Here is a 19,861-nt window from a genome sequence, read left to right as displayed (position 1 = left end):
GGAGTTTGGGGATTCTGTGAAAACCTGGTCGAATACTTCAGAAAGAGTTGACAAAGGCAAGAATATTATTGTGGTAAGATATTTGTGAAAGAGTGTGAGGTATATGTAACAATCCAGGCAGATTCTGCTCTCAGGCTACCTCACAACCCCTTAACTTCTAGCTCTGCTTTTAGTAAATTAAAACTAGGAGACACAGGAGACAGTGTCTTGTGGGTATGCAGGATGCAAGGAAGATGACCGAGCTCTCCTCAGAACACTGAAAAGAGGGGCCTTGACTCTTCATCAAATATTAGTGAACAACATGAATATTTAAAACATGTATATATTGGGGCACCTGGGTGGCTCAGTCGGTTAAGCATCTGACTCTTGATCTCGACCCAGGTCATGATCTCATGGTTCATGTGTTAGAGCCCCTCATCAGGCTCTGCACTGATGGCACAGAGGCTGCTTTGCATTCTGTCTCCCACTCTCTCTCTCTCTCTCTGCCCCTCACCTGCTTGTGCTCTTGCTCTCTCACTCTTTCTCAAAATAAATAAATCAACTTTAAAAATTAATTAATTAACTAATTAATTTCAAAAAACAAAACATGTATATATTGTTTTCATGAGTCCTTTCTTTTATGTTCCTATGTGAGTATAGTTGACATACATTGTTACATTAGTTTCAGGTGTACAGCATAGTGATTGGACAATTCTATACATCATGCTATGCTCACCACAAGCGTAGCTACCATTTGTCACCATACAACATTGTTATAATGTCACTCATGACATTCTCTATGCTTTGCCTTTTATCCCCATGACTTATTCATTCCATAACTGGAAGCCTATATCTCCCTCCCTTTCACCCATCTTGTCCACCCTCTAGCAGCCATCAGTTTGTTCTCTGTATTCATTGATCTGATTCTGCTTTTTGTTTCTTTGTTCATTCATTTGTTTTTTTTTAGATTTCACATATGACTGAAATCATATGGTATTTGTCTTTCTTAGTCTGACTTATTTCACTTAGCATTACACATTCTTTGTCCATCTATGTTGTCTCAAATGGTACAATCTTGAGCAGAACTTTCCAGAATGCTTGGTCAGAAGTGGAGGAGCCACGGCTGCCCAAACTACACCCAGGAATGAGCTCCTTCCCACTCCCTCACACCAACCTTGGCCTGCTCACCTGCTGTAGAAAATGGTGAAAGAAACTACTTACTGTGATGTTTGGGGGTCAAACCCAGTGCTACCCAGGAAGAATTGAAAAAGGTTTACAGGAAACTGGCTTTGAAGTACCACCCTTACAAGAATCCAAATGAAGGAGAGAAGTTTAAACAGATTTCTCAAGCTTATGAAGTGCGCTCTGATGCAAAGAAAAGGGAATTATATGACAAAGGAGGAGAACAGGCAATTAAAGAAGGTGGACCAGGCAGTGGTTTGGACTCTCCCATGGACACCTTTGATACGTTTTTTGGAGGAGGAGGAAGGATGCAGAGAGAAGGGAGAGGTGAAAATGTTGTACATCAGCTCTCTGTAACCTTAGGAGATTTATGTAACAGTGCAATAAGAAAACCAGTTCTGTAGAAGAATGTGATTTGCAACAAATGTGAAGGCCAAGGTGGTAAGAAAGGAGTAGTAGAATGTTGTCCCAATGGCTGAGGTACTAGAGTGCAAATAGGAATTCATCAGACAGGATCTGGAATGGTTCAGCAAATTCAATCTGTGTGCATTGAGTGCCAGGACCCTAGGGAATGGATCAGTCCTAAAGATAGATGTAAAAGCTGCAATAGAAGGAAGAGAATTCGAGAAAGGAAGATTCTAGAAGTTCATATTGACAAGGGCATGAAAGATGGCCAGAAAATAACATTCCATGGTGAAGGAGACTAAGAACCAGGACTGGAAACACGAGCTATTATCATTATTTTAGATCAGAAGGGCCATGCTGTTTTTACTTGGTGAGGAGAGGATCTTCTCTTGTATATGGACATACAGCTAGTTGAAGCACTGTATGGCTTTCAAAAGTCAATATCTACTCGTGACAACAGAACCATTGTCATCACCTCTCATCCAGGTCAGACTGTCAAGCAGGGAGATATCAAGTGTGCTAAATGAAGGCATGCCAATTTATTGTAGGGTGAATATGAAAAGGGTCACCTAATCATCGAAATTAAGGTAAACTTTCCTGAGAGCGGCTTTCTCTCTCCTGATAAACTCTTTGCTAGAAAAACTCCTATCTGAGAAGAAGGAAGTAGAAGAGACTGATGAAATGGACCAGGTAGAACTGGTGCACTTTGGTCCAAATCAGGAAAGATGGCACCATCACAATGGAGAAGCATATGAGAATGATGAACATCTTCCTGGGGATGGTGTTCAGTGTCAGACCTCTTAATGGGGCCTGTGAATAACCTGTCACCTTGTATGCAGTAGTGAATGAGAGAAAGACTGTAATCATAGCTCATTGTTTCTGTTTTAATATTCAACTATTGTAATGTTTTAAAAGTTAAATGAAGAATAAACTCAAATATTAAAACTCTGCCTTTGCCCCATATGTATGATGACTTCAGTGTGCAAGATGAGTTTAACACTCGTAAAAACTACTTTAAAAAAAAAATCTCCCCTAGCATTTGTTAGGCCATACCTTGTAACTGATTTCAGCTCTAGGTACCTGAAACAGTTTAGACTGAAATGCTAGGTGTATGTATTGATTTCAGTGTATGACCCTTAATTGGCAAACTATGAAGTTAAAAGTTGTGTTTAATTGGCAGTCAGAAGAAGAACTTAACTTGTAGGGAAGTGTTGGTCTGTAGTTCTATTCAATGGGATTGATTGTGATGCTTCTGCAATTATTCTATTGCCTCAACTGTTATTTGAAGATGGCATGCTGTGTGATTAATTGGGCCTGTGGTATCAGTGGTGGAAAGGTACCTTGCTAAAGAAGCATTTATCATAATCTGCCATTTGAGGGCTTGCTCTTATAGAACTGCATTCCCTTCTGCTGTGCCATCTTATATATATTATATAAAATTTTATATCTTATGTATATTTTTCATATTTATTTACATTTTATATACATATAAAATCAGTCCTGGTTACACTTTTTTTCCTTCTCTTTGTACCATGATAAGCTTCAGAGTAATGACTTTGGGAGCAGGGTAACTTAGAGTGAAGAGACATTTGCATGGAGAAGTGAATTTGCATGTATGAGCTAGGAAGGTGTTTCTTAGGTATGTTACAGGCTTACTTTAAACCATTTAACTTACACCCCATAATTTAAATGTTGGTAGTATAGTAAATTATGATGCATAGCTTTAATTGTATGTTTATAAGTTATGTTCACAAGCTTGAATCTGGATATCAGAATTAAGCAATTCTTGAACTATATGAATGTCTCCTTAATATACTGATTACAAAGCAAAAAAGAAATGGTACAATCTCATCCTTTTTAATGCTTTGTAGTATTCCAGTATGTGTGTGTGTGTGTGTGTGTGTGTGTGTACCACATCCTCCGTATCCAATCATTTATCCATAAATACTTAAGATGCTTGTATATCTTGGCTACTGTAAATAATGGTGAAATAAACATAGTGATGCATATATCATTTTGAATTACTGTTTTTGTTTTCTTTGGGTAAATACCCAGTAGCAGAATTACAAGATCAAATAGTATTTCTATTTTTAATTTTTTGAGGAACTTCCATATTGTTTTTCACAGTGGCTGTACCAATTTCACAGTCACTGTCTCACCAACAGTGAATGAGGGTTCCTTTTTCTCCACATCCTCCCCAACACTTATGTCTCTTTTATTCTAATTATTCTGACAGGTGTAAGGTGATGTCTCACTGAGGTTTTGATTTGCATTTCCCTGGTAATTAGTAATGTTGACTAATCATTAATCATGAATCCCCTTTCAATTTACTGACAAATTTTTTGACCAGTGCTAATCACATTGGATAATAGGGCTTCTACTATGTATGGTCATTCCAAGTAAACCCTATTTTCAATATGAACAAGGTAGCACTTTTACCAAAATTTATATTTGTAGCCTTTAGGTACTAAACCATTGTCAAGATAAATATTATCTTCTCGGTCTAACATCCTAGCATAATGACCAGTTGCAAGGTTAACATTTCAGTGGACCAAAATCAAGGTAATACCTATGGAAACACTCCACTATGAAGTTGCCTTTTTCTTCTTGATCTCATAAAAATGTTCATGTGAAATATTCCTAATTAGGTCAACATTTTGAGAATCAATAATCATTAGTAATTTTATGTACCAGACCCTAATAATAAACATAGGCACACTATCTATATTTATACAGTTATTTTTCACAGCACTGAGAAAATTAAGTGCCGAGATAATAAGTTGCCCACAGTCACTGTAATGTGAAAGGCAATAGCCATGACTTGGCCTCTGGTCTCTTGGACTCCAAAGCTTGTACTCATCGATATAATGCTATCAAGAGCCCCCAGAATATGTCATTTTAATGCTACTCAACTAAAGGCTCCAAGTCTTTAGAATATCCAGATTTTATTTTTTTAAATGGTTTCATCGGGCGTTTGGTGTGACTCCATCAATTAAGCATCTGAATCATTTTTTAAATATAATTTATTGTCAAATTGGCTTCCATACAAAACCCAGTGCTCATCCCAACAGTGTCCTCCTCAATGCTTATCACCCACTTTCCCCACTGCCACATCCCCCACCAATCCTCAGTTTGTTCTCTGTATTTAAGAGTCTCTTATGGTTTGCCTCCCTCCCTCTCTGTAACTGTATTTTCCCCTTCCCTTCCCCCATGGTCTTCTGTTAAGTTTCTCAAGATCCACATGTGAGTGAAAACATGATACCTGTCTTTCTCTGACTGACTTATTTCACTTAGCATGATACCCTCCAGTTCCATCCACGTTGCTGCAAATGGCCAGATTTCATTCTTTCTCATTGCCAAGTAGTAATCCATTGTATATATAAACCACATCTTCTTTATCCATTCATCCATCAATGGACATTTGTGCTCTTTCCATACTTTGGCTATTGTCGATAGTGCTGCTACAAACTTTAGGATGCATGTGTCCCTTTGAAACAGCACTCCTGCATCCCTTGGGTAAATTCCTAACAGTGCTATTGTTAGGTCATAGGGTAGTTCTATTTTTAATTTTGTGAGGAAGCTCCACACTGTTTTCCAGAGTGGCTGTACCAATTTGCATTCCCACCAACAGTACAAGAGGGTTCCCATTTCTCCACATCCTCACCAGCATCTATAGTTTCCTGATTTGTTCATTTTAGCCACTCTGACCAGTGTGAGATGGCATCTCAGTGTGGCTTTGATTTTTATTTCCCTGAAAGCATCTGAATCTTGAATCGTCTCAGGTCACAATCTCAGGGTTGTGGCATTGAGCCCCACATCAGGCTCTGCACTGAGCGTGGAACCTGCTTAAGTTTCTCTCTCTCTCTCTCTCTCTCTCTCTCTCTCCTTCCCTCCCTCCCCTGAGCTCTCTTTTTCTCTCTAAAATTAAAAAAACTATTAAAAATGGTTTCACATAATTTTTTAAGTCAGTGGTTATAACATGCAATTATATAATTTAAAAATACTAAATGCTCCTGCGCAAAATTTCTTTGGAACAGAAAGTATAAATACATATTACTAATAAGAAAGTACTTCAAAGGAAGGATATAAAAGGAGTAATCCTTGGACTTTTAACTCATTCATACAAATACTCTAGGCTTGTACTCAGCACTGAGAAACACCAAGATGTCTAAGATAATATTATTGTCCTCAAGGAGCCTGTGGTCTGTGTGAGATAATTAAGCAGCTGTAACATGATATCCTAGCAGTTCTTTTTTTTTTTAGATATAATTTATTGTCTAAAGGTTTGTGATAGTTTTGTCATTGAAAAAGTATATCTATATAACTTATTGTCAAGTTGGCTAACATACGGTGTATACAGTGTGCTCTTGGTTTTGGGGGTAGATTCCTGTGATTCATCGCTTACATACAATACCCAGTGCTCATCCCAACAAGCGCCTTCTTCAATGCCCATCACCCATTTTCCCCTCTTCCCTGCCCTCCCACCAACAGTTCTAATAGAGATCTACCCTAAACACTGCAGAAGCAAGAGGTGATGAAAACTTAACAAACTGGTTATAGAAGGAACATATCTCAACACAATGAAAGCCATATATGACAAGCCAACAACTAACATCATACCAACAGTGAAACGTTGAGAGCCTTTCTTCTAAGACCAAGACCAAGAAAAGGGTGCCGACTCTCATCACTCCTATTCAACAGAGTACTGGAAGTCCGTACTAAAACGATCAAGCATGAAAAAGAAATAAAAGTCATCCAGCACAAAAACAGACACATAGATCAATAGAACAGAACAGAGAGCCCAGAAATAAACCCACAATTAATGACAAGAAATATGCAATGGGGAAAAGACAGTCTGGTCAAGAAATGGTGTTGGGAAAACTGGAAAGAAACATGCAAAAGAATGAAACTGGACCACCTTTTTACCACAAACACAAAAATAAAATCAAATGGACTTTAAATCAAAAGTCCCTAAAATGTGAGACCTAAAACCGTAAAACTTCTAGAAGAAAACATAGGCAGTAATTTCTTTGACATTCATTGGCTGTAGAAACATTTTTCTAGCTATGTCTCCTCAAGCAAAGGAAACAAAAGCAAAAATAAACTTGGGACTATACCAGAATAAAAAGCTTTTTGCACAATGAAGGAAGACACCAACAAAATGACAAGGCAACCTACTGAATGGGAAAAGATATTTTCAAATGATACATCCAATAAGGGGTTAGCATCCAAAATATATAAAGAACTTATACAATTCAACACCTAATAATAATAATAATAATCTGATTAAAATGGGCAGTGGACCTGAATAGACGTTTTTCCAAGGAAGACACACAGATGGCCAACAAACACATGAAAAGATGCTCAACATCATTCATCATCAGGGAAATGCAAACAAAACCACAATGAAATATCACATTATGCCTATCAGAATAACTAGAATCAAAAAGACAAGAAACAACAAGTATTGGTGAGGGTGTGGAAAAAAGACACTCTCATGCACTGTTGGTGGGAATGCAACCTGGGAGAATATGGATATTCTCCAAAATATTAAAAATAGAAATACCATATGATGCAATAATTCCACTACTATTTTCCCAAAGAAAACAAAAAAGATATATGTACTCCTATGTTCATTTCAGCATAATTTATAATAGTCAAGATATGGAAGCAACACAAGTGTCCACTGACTGATGAATGGATAAAGAAGATGTGTGTGTGTGTGTGTGTGTGTGTGTGTGTGTGTGTGTAATAGAATATTACTCAGCCATAAAAAAGAATGAGATACTGCCATTTACAACATGGATGGACCTAGAGGGTATAATGTGAGGTGAAATAAGTCAGACAGAGAAAGACAATACTATATGATTTCATTCATATGTGGAATTTAAGAAACAAAACAAATGAACAAAAAAATGAGACAAACAAATAGAAACCAGAGTATTTTTTTTCTTTTCCTTTTTTCTTTTTGAGAGAGAGAGAGCATGTCAGTGGGGGGAGAGGAGCAGAGGGAAAAAGAGAATCTTAAGCAGGCTCCATACTAGGCACAGAGTCCAGTGCGGAACTTGACCCCACAACCAAGGGATCATGACTTGAGCTGAAATCAAGAGCCAGATGCTCAACCAACTGAGCCAACTAAGCACCCCAAAAACAGACTCTTAATATAGAGACCAAACTGGTGGTTGCCAGAAGAAAGGTAAGTAGGGGGATGGGTGAAATAGAAAAAGGAGTTTAAGCATGATGGACACTATGTATAGCATTGTTGAATTATTATATTGTACATCTGAAACTAATACACCACTGTATGTTAATTATACTTCAATTTAAAAAGAAATAAAATTGGGGCACCTGGGTGGCTCAGTTAAGCGTTTGACTTCAGCTCAGGTCATAATCTCACAGTTCATGGGCTCAAGCCCCACATTGGTCTCTGTGCTGACAGCTTGGAGCCTGGAGCCTGCTTCAGGTTCTGTGTCTCCCTCTGTCTCTGTTCCTCCACCACTCATACTCTGACCCTCTCTCTCAAAAATAAATTTAAAAAATGAAAAAAAAAATTTTAAGAAATAAAATGCATCCAGGGACACCTGAGTGGCTCAGTATATATGGAAAAGCCTAAAGACTCCACTCAAAAACTGTAAGAACTAATCAATGAATTTAGTAAAGTTGCAGGATATAAAATCAACATACTGAAATTGGTTGTGTTTCTATACACTAACAATGAAATATCTGAAAAAGAAAACAACCCCATTAACAATAGCATCAAAAATAATAAATAATTATAAATAAATTTAAAGAGGTGAAAGATCTGTATACTAAAAACTACACACTTTGACGCAAAACTGAATAAGATACAGACAAATAGAAATATATTCTGTGTTCATGGGTCAGAAGAGTGAATATTGTTAAAATGTCCATACTACCCAAAGCAATCTATAGATAGAATGCAATCCCTATCAAGATTCTAGTGACATTTTTCTCAGAAATAGAGGAAACAAACCTAAAATCCTAAAATTTGTATATAGCCAAAGCAATTCTAAATAAGAACAAAGGTGGAAGCACTATACCTCCTGATTTCAAACTATACTACAAATCTATAATGATCAAAATACTATTTGGAGGGCACCTGGCTGGCTTAAGCATCCGACTTCAGCAAAGGTCGTGATCTCACGGTCTGTGAGTTTGAACTTCACATCAGGCTCTGTTTTCCCAGCACACTAACCTTTTTCTATTGTGTATTCTTAGCGTCCTCGTAGAATATTAGTTCAACAAATTGTGCTGGGAAAACTGAATAACCACATGCAGAAGAATGAAATTGGATCCCTATTTTACACCACTCACAAAAATTAACTTAAAATGAATGGAAGACTTAAACATATGACCTGAAGTTATATGTCTCCTGAATAGGGGAAAGCTCCTTGACATTGGTCTTGGTGATGATTTTTTAGACATGACACCAAAAACACAAGCAACAAGGCAAAAACAAATAAGCAATTCTACACAAAACTAAAAAGCTTCTGCACAGCAAAAGAAATAACAGTATGAAAAAACAACCTATGGAATGGGAGAAAACATTTGCAGATCACAAATGTTTGTGATGCAGGTCTATTAAGAGGTTAATATCCAACATATATAAAGAACTCACATAATTCAGTAACCAAAAAAAAGCAACCCAATTTAAAAATGGGCAGAGGGACTAAACAGACAGTTTTCCAAAGTAGACATAAAAATAGCCAACAGGCACATAAAAAGATGCCCAACAATACTAACCCTCAGGGAGATGCAAATCAAAGATACAATGAGATATCATCTCACCCGTGTTAGAATGGCTATCATCAAAAAGACAAAAGCTAAAAAATGATGGCAAGGAAATGGAGAAAAGAATTCTTGCACACTGTTGGTGGGGATGTAAATTGGTACAGCTACGGAAAAAGCATGAAGGTTCCTCAAAAAATTAAAAATAGAACTACCATAGGATCCAGTAGTCCCACTTCTGGGTATATATCTAGAGGAAGTGAAAACAGGATACAGAGAGATATCTTCACTCCATGTTCATTTTAGCATCATTCACAATAGCCGAGATACAGAAACAAACTAACTGTCCACCAAAGGTTAAAGGAAATGTGTTATATATACATATATACAATGAAATGTTATTTGTCCATTAGAATAAAATCCTGCCATTTGCAACAAAATAGGTAGATCTTGAGGGCATTATGCTAAGTGAAATAAGCTAGAGAGAGAAAGACAATTACTGTATGAGATTACTTAAATATGAAATTGAAGAAGTGCAAGTCATAGGTACAGAGTAGAATGGTGGTTACCAGAGTCTTGAAGGGGGTTAGGTGGGCAGTTGGGAAGATGTGGGTCAAAGAGTACAAACTTCCAGTTATAGGATAAATGCATCCTGGGGATATAATGCACAGCATTATGATTATGAATAACAATAATGTACTAGATACTTGATGTTGCTGAGAGTAGATCTTAAATGTTCTCACCACAAAAAAAGAAATGGAAATTATGTAATGTGAAAGAGATGTTAGCTAACACTAAGGTTATAATCATATTGTAATATATATGTATCAAATCAACATGATATATACCTTAAATTCGCACGGTATTATAATGAGATACATAATGCTTATTGAATTATCAATCATATCTCAATAAAGCTGGAAAAAACAAAACAGGTGATAAATTTGCCAGGGAGTATGCTACAGAATGGAGTCTTGTCACTAACACTACAATTGCTGGCACATGGAACTAATAAAAGCAGACAACTTTTAGTCAGTTTTGTTTTGTGTTAAACAGTCTACAACCAATGCACTGGCTTCTGACCACACCCAGGTGAACTGTCCCCACCATCACCACCACCACCCCTGGCATGCCACTGTGAATTTGATCTAGGTCTGGCTAAACAGAGAAGACATGGAAGGTCCTTTCAGAGAGAGACAGCCCCATATTTGAACAAGCATGGTGGTATGAAGAAAAAAGTAGGGGAAGAAGTTTGGTGTAGCTAAGCACAGGGTACAAAGAACCAAGCTGATATAAAGACAATCTAAAGTCAAGCCAGAATCTGAGCTGACTGCCTCAGGAAACCTGAGTAATCTGACACTCTCTAGTTCAAATTCTGGCTCAACCATTTAGCTTCTACATGATCTCAAAGCATAAACCTATCAAATTAACGTAATCACAAAATGCCTACTCTGTACAGTTGTTGTGTGGATTGAAGGTGATGATGGATGTTTAATGCCCTGTATAGTATGAGTAGACAGTACAAAAGAGCCCACTGAAGGAGTTTAAACAGAAGAATGACATGTTTAGATGTGTGGTTTAGAATGATTTCTCTGACAACAGTGTGGAGTCAGGGAGATGAATAAGGAATTTGTGTGAAAGTACAGGTAAAGGAAGGAGAAGATATATATTCCAGCTAGCAGTTGTAGTATTTGAAGCAGGAAATAGGTTCTAGAGATATTTAGAGGAGGGGAGTGAACTAAATGTTAGCAGGAGTATGTGGATGCATCCAGCATTTTATTAGCCCACCAACAACCAAAGTGATGATTCACATTACTCTGAACACTTATTTATATCTACCTCTTAATAAAAAATAATAAATTTTGATTAAAAGATGTCAGGGTAAGGAGTCAAGTACACCAAGTTCAGTTCTGACTCAGCCCTAGCTGGCTCTGTGACCTATGTCTCAATTTCCTCATTCATAAATATGAAGAAAATATTCATTCCACCTAGTCATAGGATTTTGAAAAGAATGAAGAATATTATTATCAACAAAATTTCAAGGTTTATCATAGGCATTGAATTAATAAGAATGGAATTCTCCATGGTTATATACAATGTTATTGTGGGAAAAACTATGCTATTTTTGTAGCTTTCCTGTAAGTCTGAAATGATTCCAAAATAAAAGTTAAAACAGTTTTAAGGATGTGAATGCGCTTGCAACCCACGAGTCTAAAAAGCTGTTCTCAGAGATGCGGTCCGCAGAGAAGTGGGGACTATTCAAGCTGAGTTTCAGTGATGTTGCTCCGGCAGGTTGAATGACTTCCCAGTGACACACTGACTCTTGGAAGCTCCCTTGTGGCAAAATTCTGAAATCTCTTCTTGCCAAACCTTTCTTTTCATGTAAGAATCACAGTAAACAGCCAAATCAAACAGGAAATCTTTGGCTTGTTTTAAAGAAGACTTTGGAAAACCATGTCGAGTAGCCATTTGTTATTGCCACCAAGTCCTGGAGCTGCAGGGAGAGGAAACACCAGCCCATCTCCAAGAACTTTTCTCACATGGTCTTTCATACAAGATCAGAAAGTCCCTGTGGACCTCTTCTTGGAACCCAAATCTCTAGTACAAGAAAAATAGATGAACATTTTTTTAACCAAAAATCATATGCCAGACACTATTAGCAGCTTCCATATCCTTTTGAATGGAAGAGTTTTTTAAAAGGTTTTCATCAGTAGGAAAAATTAATGGGAAAATAAGATTGTGTGTGTGTGTGTGTCCAACATACTAAGGCCATTGGTATGAGAACAGAAGACATAAAAATAGCCACTGCATTGCCTAATTTCCTTCTAACCAAAAAAGCGCTTTACTGATGAAGAAGCAGAAGTTTAGGGAAGTGACGTGTCTTGCCTAAGAGTCTTTCCTCTTAAACTTAGAAGAGTTTTTCTAACTTCAGAACACTCATTCCTATCTGACACAATATATAGCAAATAGTCGTGGGTAGATCCCGGGAGAACTACAAACAAGAAATAAATTATGCACGAACGGCCATCATTGAAACAGGCTTTCACTGCCATGAAACTACTCTGCAGAGCCTGACCTAAAATCACCCACCCCCATTCAACCATAGGAAAAAGAAAGCCCCAACACAAGCACAGCCCCCTCCAAGCACACATAATCACTGGATTACAATTCTCTTCACATGCGTACATGTAAAGAAAGGTCTTTCGAATGGAGCAAATAATCCATTAAATACTCAATTAAAGCCATTTCCAGAATGTACAAGAATGTGATTTAGGTCACATACGTGATGTCAGAACTACAGGTTGAATCTCATCGATCAATGAAGCAGAAGAAAATAAGATTGAAACCAGTTGTTTGGCTTCATGTAGCTAAAATAACTGCACGATTAACTAAATTTTTCTCTTTCTAACTGGTTGTCATGGTATTGTGCAGATAGAATCTTAGACTGAGACTGCAGACAACAACAAATTTGTGACATTCTGCCTTGACCCTTATATTGCAATTATATTAGGGCTGTCATTCTCAGATGACACAAAATCACAATACACTCTCGTAAAAATCTCAGAAATTTGGGGATGGGAAAGCCAAGGAGTCAAGGGAAAGCCATGTTTTTAATCATTTTAAAAGATGGTTTTATTATTTTCAAATACTATATACATTCAAAACTCAAATATATATGAGTATGAAAAATAAATTCAATTAAGACAATGAAAAAATGGTAAAGACCTGCATTGCATAGGAATATATCAAAAATACACATTTCTTACAGTTTACAAATATCAGTTGCTTTACACTGGGATAAAGCCACTTTGACTCAGTGAGAACTGCAATCATGATGATAGTCATTAACGTTTATTGGACATTCAGAACATACCAGAAGTTTTACATGTATTTTCTCATTAAACCAAAACCATTTTAAGATGGTGTCTAAGATGATCTCAATTTTACAAATGAAGAAACTGAGTTCAAGGAGCTAAGTACTTTGCCCACAATCACAGAGCTGGCAAGGGGTTGGACTCCTATCCATAAGACTCCACAGCCTGAAGCCTCAACTCCATCCTGACTAGCCTCTGAATACACACACTCCAAACTGCCAGATATCCAAAGCTTATTCCTTCAGTTACATTTCTTATCCATCCCCTATTTCCAATCTCACTGAGACCAGAGGGCACCTTTCAAATGAAGAATCAATGTTCATTGCAGCATTATTTACAATAACCAAGATGTGAAAGCAACCCAACTGTCCATCAATAGATTAATGGGTAAAGAGATGGAATACATATGCAATGCAATATTACCCAGCTATAAAAAAAGAATGAAATCTTTCCACTTGTGATCTAAAGAGTATTATGCTAAGTGAAATAAGTCAGAGAAAGAAAAATACCATATGACTTCACTTACATTTGGAATCTAAAACAAAACAAAACAAATGAACAAACAAAACAAAAAAGAAACAGATGCATATATACAGAAAATAAGCTGTTGGTTAGTACAGAGGGGAGGAGTTGGGAGCAGGGGAAATCAGTGAAAGGCATTAAGAGGTACAAGTTTCCAGTTATAAAATAAATAAGTCATGGAGAAGCAATGTACAGCATAGGGAATAGACGCAATAATATTGTGATAACTTTGTATGTTACAGATGCTAACTAGACTTATCATGGGATCACTTCACAATGTATAAAAATATCAAATCACTATGATATACACCTGAAACTAATAGAATAATGTACATCAATCATACATCAATAAAAAAAGAATCAATGAATGATGAGTAGTTATCAATTTTGAAAGGTAAAAACAAACCTTGGAATCTAAAACAACTAACTGAAACACCCAACTCAAAATAAAGACATTTTTATTTCAGCAATAACATTCAGGATTTTAATCCACTTCCACCATTCTTTTTAATTTTTTTAATTTTTATTTTTTTACTTGAGAGAGAGAGCATGTGCGCAAGTCGGGGAGAGGGGTAGAAGGAGACAGAGAGAGAATCACAAGCAGGCTCCACACCCAGCATGGAGCCCAACAGGGAACTCAATCCCTGGGATCGTGACCTGAGCCAAAATCAAGAGTTGGATGCTCAACTGACTGAGCCACCCAGGTGTCCTCACTTCCACCATTTTTAAGAGATATATTTCTTCCTGGTTTGCTGGAGGTATTAAAATGAAGACTTTAAAACAAAGAAAAATAATTCTTCTCTAAGCCAAAGAAATTAGTGCTCCTAGAATCCACATTCAATCTGACCTTTCTATAACATATTCTGGTTAGTGCCTGGAGATGTGCACAGCGGTTATGGAAGTCTCTCTTCAGTCTCATTTCCCAGACACTGCACAGGGAAGATGTCAGGGAAGCCATGTTCGCTAGTGTTCTAGAGATGCAAATAGATACTAAAAGAGAATTAAATCAGCAAGAATATCGCAGCACGGGGACTCTGTATTATTTGCCCCTAGAGGTTCAAAAGTGGAAGATAGACAAAATAGACACTGTATCTCAGTGGGCAGAAGAAACAATTCATTATCTTAGAACACAATCCCTAATGTACGTGACTTAAAAATAAAAGGAAACGGCAATAAATTTTCATCTATAGTGGGTTTGATAGATCACAACTCTGATTTCCCCTCCCCACAGAATTATTAAGGAGAAAGTCAATATGAATATGCAACAGAGTTGTGTCCTGCTTTCTCTTTTTGGCAAACTGGTCTTGGCTCCTAATTCCCAGCAGCATCAATTAACAATGCGTAATTTTAATAGAATGCTTGAAAATACAGAACTGCTGCTGTAAAAATTAATTGTCTTGAGCTGATTTCCTATAGACACCGTTAATCAATATTTTGCCATCCCACAAGCAGCTGCTAGCCTTCTTCCCGTCATTTGAGAGAGAAAGGAATATGAATAAGGTGACCACGTACTCTACAGGTGTGTGGGAGACATTTGAATTTTTAACATCTTGGAATGTAAAATCCGGGAAAGAAAATGAATAGTTTTGTATCTTAAGATAAAGCTGAAGTTCTTGAGAAGATTTCAGAGTGATTTAGATTAAATGATTTAATTAAATAAGGTCTGAATGAAGATTTCCTGTTACAGTGGTACCTAAAATGTGATCAATTGTTTGATGCCAAACTCTGGAAATTATACCCATTTACGTCAAAGAGTATTGCTTATGATCATTTGGTGTGTTCAGAAATAAAATGATGCAGTTTATATCACAGAAAATGTTTTCAAATCTCTAGATCAGCATGAATATTTGAAAAGAGCACTCACTTGAGAAGAACAGGAGTCCAGGCCCAGCTCTGCCACCTCTTATAACCTTGAGTAGGACAATGCAGAAAACTAACATTTCCCCTCTTGTAGTCAAAGTTTCCTCATCTCTAATGGGAGGAAGGAATCTCTAAAGGTCTAGTTCTAAAGTTCCTTGATTTAAAAGCAAAAGGCTTGGAGCATTCACACAAAGATGGAAAACCACACATATTCTTTAACAAATGTTGGATATCTAGGCGTGTTAGTTCTCCAGGCCAGTGGGTACTGTCCAATTCTGCAGCCGTGAGGCCCACATTACTATCAAACACTTGAGATGTGCTGTGCTAAATACACATCAGATTACAAAGACTTAATATGCAAAAAAAAAAAAAAAACCAATGATTTTATATTGATTATATATGGATATGATATTTTGGATATGCTGGGTTAAATAAGTAAAATACATTATCAAGATTAATTTTACTCCTCTCTTGTTCCTGTTTTCAATGTGGCTACAATAATGTGTTAGGTTGCTTACATGGCTTGCATTCTGTTAGTGGACCGCACTGGTCTAGGTCTTGGCAGCTTAGCAGTAAGTGAAACAGACAAGTCCCCACCCTTCAGGAACTTGCACTCTAATAGAGGCAAGAAATAATGAACAAGAATAATTAATTTTAAATAACAGTGCTATGAAGATAATAAAAGAGAAAGTTGTGCCTAAATATTTTTCTTTAGATACGGTGGTCAGGAAAGATCTTTTAGCCAAGGGGACATGTAATCTAAGAACTAAATGGTAAGACATGGGAACTTGACACAGATCTGTGAGAAGAATGGTCCAGGAAGAGGGCACAGCAAGCCCCAAAATCCTGAAGTGGAAGCAAACTTGGGATGTTTGTTTTTACTGCACACTGAAACACATTTATAATACAACATTTACCAGAAGTACTATTCAGGCTCCATAAGGGATTTCCCTGGCACCAAGCAGTGCTTTAGGAGCTATCACATACATCACCCCATTTTGTCTTCTCAATGACTCTCTCTCTATGAATCTGCAGCACAGTGTCCATGGCACAGATGAAGAAACTAAAGCTCAGACAGTGTGAGGGGCCTGCCCAAGGACATCTGATGTGGAAGAGAGAGTGGGGACCAGAAGTTCCCCTCTTCACACCTCAAATCCAAGGCTCTTTGCAGTGTCCTCTGTCATCTTCACCCAAAGTACACAGCATATGCAAAAATGATTTCCTACCAGAAGTGTGATGTCTCTGCCACTCTTTTCTAGCTGTTCTTTATTGCTCAGTGGCTCACAGAAGGAGGAGTCAGTTTGGAGAAATGCAATGACCACCATCAAGTATTTTACAAACATCAAGTTTGCTCTCAGGCAGCACAGTTACTAAACAACATTGTTCATTTTTAGAAAGGAAGGAAGAAACGCTTAATCCCTTTCCCCTTCCCCTCTCTTCCTCTTAATTACTAAACATTCATCTTACTCATTACATTTGTTAATGGCTTAACAAGTATTTTTGTTTGTGGTTCAGATGACCTCAGAGAGACAGCTGTGTAGTGCGGATCCAGGAGCCTGAGAGACCTGGGTCAATCCACCTCACCACTGAAAGGCTGTATGGTCTTGAACTGTGCAATCTTGACACGAAGTCTCAGTTTCTTCATATTAAAAAAAATGGCATAAAAGTACCCACTGAGAGGGTTATGAAGGTTAAATTAGAGGATCTTGAGCAAGTACTCATCCCAGAAGCTAATGGCGGCCCCTCAATGAATGCTGTACAATTATAGGTGTGACCACACTTTAAAGGGGCTTCACTGCACTCTCCTGGCAAGCTAAGGCATGGGGAGTTTGGGCCTATTAAAATCCTTGAACATCCATGGGTTAAATTAAGATGACCATTTTTCCTTTATTCTGCAATATAACTGATATGTTTCTATAAATTAGAATCTCCTCACACTGGGTCCCAATCAAATCTATTCTCCATCAATTATCATTGGGGCAATGGCAAAATTAGAAACTATTCTTTAGTCACTGAACCCTTTTCTTGTGACTAAAGAATAATTTGGAGTTCCTAAATATTTTTAGGAACTAAAACTTCCCCAAGTATAATCATGAACTAAAGCAGCTTCTGAAAGATTTCTTTGAGATTCCAAAGGGAATGCCCCAATACCTTCAAATAGCAGTAGCTTCAGCTTTTGGACTGCAGTTCTTTCTCCAAAAACAGAGCACATAGCTTTAAGGTCTCCAGTGATGTCCCCTTCAAGCTATGACACAAACGGCTAAGCCTGGCCCCTGGGAAAGTGCTCCCTGCTTCACAAAGATCTCAACCCGAGCAATTAGAGGAGAGGTCTGTGAACCATGAAGTTATTGGGAGTGGGGGTGGGCAGGAAAGGGCATGGAGATATAACCTCAAACATTTTTATACCTGTATACTGATGAAACACAAACAGTATTCCCTGTTTGATACTGACTGTGTTTCTGGGAACTTGTACTGGTTATAGAAATAACCAACAAAATCCAATGGTTTCATGGTGAGAGGATGTTTTCTCTCTTGTCTAATTGTGTGAGTTGTCCCAATGAGCAGATGTTTCTCTGTGAGGGAAGTGTATGAACTTGTTCAGTCCTAAAGACACCCACTCCATCTAAAATGCCTGACACAATCATCTGTCCATCTACCAAACCACTTTTGTTATTTCTTTTCGATTCTAAATCACAGTGTGTCAATTACTCACATATGGCTTCCCATAACCATTCCAAACTTTTCTATAAGCACTGAGCTGGGGATAGGGTTTCAGAGGGATTAAAAGGTATTTTATTTATTTGCAGTGAAATGGTGTGGGGAAGTCCTTTAACATCAAGAGCAATCATAGGAGATGCTGTGGAAAGGGACATTAGCTTCTCACCACTCATGACTTTGTCTCATCGTCACTGGGGTTGAACTGTGTAAACTGTATATGAGCTTCAAGAAAACCTTTGTGTCTCCTTCCCTTATTACTGCTCTGCCCCCTTTTGTAGATGCCCCAGAATGGAAGTAAGAGGACAGCTGGCCCAATTCCTTCTTTCTGGAGCTCTGCAAACTCACATGTGGAAAATCCTTAAGCATTATCTTAGGTCCTATGCACAGATCTAGAAGTCCATACTTAGAAAGCACACCAGGGGTGCCTGGATGGTCAGTCGGTTAAGTGCCCAACTCTTGATTTCTGCTCAGTTCATGATCTAATGGGTTTGTGATATTGAGCCTCACATCAATCTCATGCTCCACACTATCAGCAAAGAGCCTACTTAGGATTCACTCCTCTCTCCCTGCCCCTCCCCCAACTCGTTTTCTCCCTCCCTCTCCCTCTCTCTCTCTAAAAACAAACATAAGAAAGAAAGAAAGAAAGAAAGAAAGAAAGAAAGAAAGAAAGAAAGAAAGAAAGAAAGAATACACCAAAGACCTAGGACCAATATGGACCAATATGTCCTTAGTATAAACTTTTCTCAGAATGACAGGGATTTCTGGGAGTGTGTTGGAAGACTCATTTGCTTCTCCACAGAGATCTGTTTCATGCTAAGGAAACATACAAATCCAGTTCACTCATATTTTTACCTTATATTCTATGTAGAATATCTAACCTAAACTTGAAGTTTTCAACTTGCGATACCAAAGAACACAGACTTCCCATTTCTTTCAGAACATAGCTGTTCTTCTAGTTTTAGTGTCTGTCTTCTCCATTTCCCATTCCTTCTTATACCTCAATATGATTGGTCCCCAAGTTGAGAGGTATGACTGCGAGGTCATTTACCTAAAATGTTCTACCAGAGTTATCCCCAGAAAGGTATGGATCTGGGACACATAGGAAGTGCTCAATAGACTTAATGGTGTAGACCATTAACACTCACAGTCTGGCAGCCAGCCAGCTATGCGTTTCCCACCACCTTCCAACTTTATATCCAGGTAAAATATCTTCAAATGATTTTCAAGAGATCCAAAAAGGGACAGGATGCAAGATACAATTTAGAACCAGAAAGAATCATCTAGTCCAACCTCATCATCATTTTGCTGGGAAGAATATGAGGCACAGATTGATGATGACTTGTCCAATGACACTGTGTTTATAAGGCCAGAGCTTAGGAACATACACCATCTCATGACTTCCAGGCTAATGTTCTTTTCCACTATCCAATTTACCAACCCCAGGAATAGCTCTGCCTCTTATCCTAAGACTATCCTCCAGCTGTCCATAACAAAAATTTGGAAAGACTCAGCATTGTGAACTGAAAGGACCTTTGATGTGAGATCTGGGGTCAAGTTCATCTATGTGTAAG

At 37.8% G+C, this 19,861-nt stretch overlaps 1 protein-coding gene and 1 pseudogene across 3 annotated transcripts in view; both read left to right on the top strand.

The window, feature by feature from the left end:
• Window positions 1-19,861, top strand: part of RHOBTB1 (Rho related BTB domain containing 1) — a 266,985-nt gene that overhangs the window by 64,542 nt on the left and 182,582 nt on the right. The window lies entirely within an intron of this gene.
• Window positions 1,180-2,370, top strand: LOC102969717 (annotated as a pseudogene).

The sequence above is a fragment of the Panthera tigris genome, chromosome D2 (assembly GCF_018350195.1).
Source record: "Panthera tigris isolate Pti1 chromosome D2, P.tigris_Pti1_mat1.1, whole genome shotgun sequence".
In the NCBI taxonomy this organism is placed as follows: Eukaryota; Metazoa; Chordata; class Mammalia; order Carnivora; family Felidae; genus Panthera; species Panthera tigris.
Note: the sequence above shows the minus strand (reverse complement) of the source record. Positions and strands in the feature narration are given on the sequence as shown.